At 43.0% G+C, this 2,141-nt stretch overlaps 1 long non-coding RNA gene across 1 annotated transcript in view; it reads right to left on the reverse strand.

Annotated features, from left to right (window-relative positions):
• LOC107299751 overlaps positions 1–1,039 on the reverse strand; it is a 3,255-nt gene extending 2,216 nt beyond the window's left edge. The window contains exon 1 of the long non-coding RNA XR_001549197.2: positions 961–1,039. This is a non-coding gene — a long non-coding RNA (uncharacterized LOC107299751). The remainder of the gene's footprint in view (positions 1–960) is intronic.
• Between the last annotated feature and the right edge of the window lie 1,102 nt (positions 1,040–2,141).

Consider the following 2,141-nt stretch of genomic DNA (forward strand, 5'->3'; position numbering starts at 1 on the left):
CCTGCCGATCCGGACTCGGCCCTTGTCAAATTGGTAAATGACTCCCTTCCCTTATGGAGAATCGATAAGGCAATTAGCAACCCAGGAGAAACGTTTAATTTATATCTGCCCTGCCTGGGAAGAATAAGGGGTGGGTGGGGGCCGACGAACCTTTCGATGATTAAAAATAAAAAAATAAAAAAAAACCTCGACAAAAGCCTACGAGAGTCAGCCGGCCGAGGAAATATTTATAACAATTAAAAATACCTTTTTCGGAACGCTGCGGCTTCGCCATCGGGAATCGATAAAGCAATTAGCCGGGCGCTCCCGAAACCGAGGTTTAAAAGAAGTTGGTTCAAAAGAATTGAACCAAGCAAAAGAGGAGAAAAATCACAAGGAGGGGGGGGAACCCAGAAAACACCCCCCCTCCCCAGGATTGATTTCGGAGTCCGAGGGGTCGGCAACTGGCAGCCAAAGGCTCCAACCCCGGCCTGCAATTTGGCCCGTTCACCGGTGGCTTTTTTTCCTGCAAAAATGAAAGTCGGTTCGAATCTACAATTCCTGCCTAGCGAGTTGGCCACTGAGAGGGAGAAGCCGCACGCCTGTTTACACAGATTGTCCTCTAGTTACGACTACAACGGCCTGAAATTTCCGTTGCTAAACGAGACCGCTCTTAAGTGAGTTTCGCCCCATTTAATGACCTCTGGAACACTGCGGCCATCATAAATACGAGTCGGTCGCCGATTTCGGACACGTGACCAGGGAGATGCTGAGTGCGGAAAGCGGTCCTCAATCTCCTATTTTTTCCCCCAGGGTCGTTGAGCAGGGGTTGGACTAGACGACCTCCAAGGACCCTTGAGACTCTCTTATTGTGGCGACTTCAAACGGTCACTAAACGGTTGTAAGTCAGGGACTGCCTGAATGAGCAACAACAAAGTGAGTTGCCTTGCCTTGAGAAAAAACAAAAATTGGGAAACTGACCTGAGAAATCCCGACAGCAGCACCTCAATTTCGGTGTGAGTCCGGAGATATTTTTCATTGTTAATTTTGCTGTTGATCTACAGAAAAAAACACAGATGCGAAAAGAAGGCAGAAAAAAATATCAGTCTTTCGAAGCGGCCCCCACATCCAGGGGCTGGCTTCGTTTCAGCTGTTCTGTTCCTAAAATTGCACGTTCGGCGGTCCCCCTCCTTATAAAAACCATCCTACCCTGCAGGGTTGTGTGGAAGATGTAAAGGGCTAAGGCTGAATCAGTCTCCGAATGGAATCATAGTCTGCAGCCTTAACGTCATTTTCCTAGGGGTTTTTTTTCCCTGTTGTTTTGTGTGTCTGAGTGGGTGCGTGTGTGTGTGTAAAAAACACACTACTTGGTAATTGTCCCCCAGTTGTATAACTAGTGTCAGAATAGTGTTTTTCTGTTCTTTGGAGCCTTTCCCAAAGATGCTAAAATCCCTTAAGCTTATGCAGCTAATAATAATAATATAATAATAAAATGATAGTAATTAAATAATATTTAATAATAATAATAGTCCCAGGTCCTTGATAAGGACTCGATAGTTAGGCAAAATGTCAAAGCCAGTCTGAACATGTGGCTGACTGATTAATAATAATAATAATAATAATAATAATAATAATAATAATAATAATAATAATAATAATAATAATAATAATAATGCTGGCAGCAACCCGTGTCAACCATCAGCGCCAGCCAATTTGAATGTTCAATTTTCTGAGGTTCATGTTTAATGAATAAAAGATAATAATAATAATTAATAATAATAATAATCTGAACCCCACAGATGTAAGAGAAAAAAAGGGAGCCAATCCATGAAGGAATAGAAAAGGGTGTGGGGGGGAAAGGCTTAAAATCCACACACACGTAAGAGAGGCAGAATTTTCTTCTCCCAAATCTGGAAAACGAGTCCTAAATTGCAAAAACCTTTGATTTTGGTGGCTACATTCTGCTTGCTTGTTCAAAATAATCCTTCCGAGGGGGCCTGTCCACATTCCCACGTTTTTTTATCGCGTGGAAACAAACAAACAAAAAAATCAAATCACACCGAGGGCTTCCTCCTCCTGTCTCCGTAAACATTTCAGAACAATTCAAAGTTGTCTTTCTTTCCAAGCTGACCCACATTCGCACCCCGAAACTCAACTCAACC

The sequence above is a fragment of the Protobothrops mucrosquamatus genome, unplaced genomic scaffold (assembly GCF_001527695.2).
Source record: "Protobothrops mucrosquamatus isolate PMUCROS unplaced genomic scaffold, P.Mucros_1.0 scaffold5406, whole genome shotgun sequence".
Classification (NCBI taxonomy): domain Eukaryota; kingdom Metazoa; phylum Chordata; class Lepidosauria; order Squamata; family Viperidae; genus Protobothrops; species Protobothrops mucrosquamatus.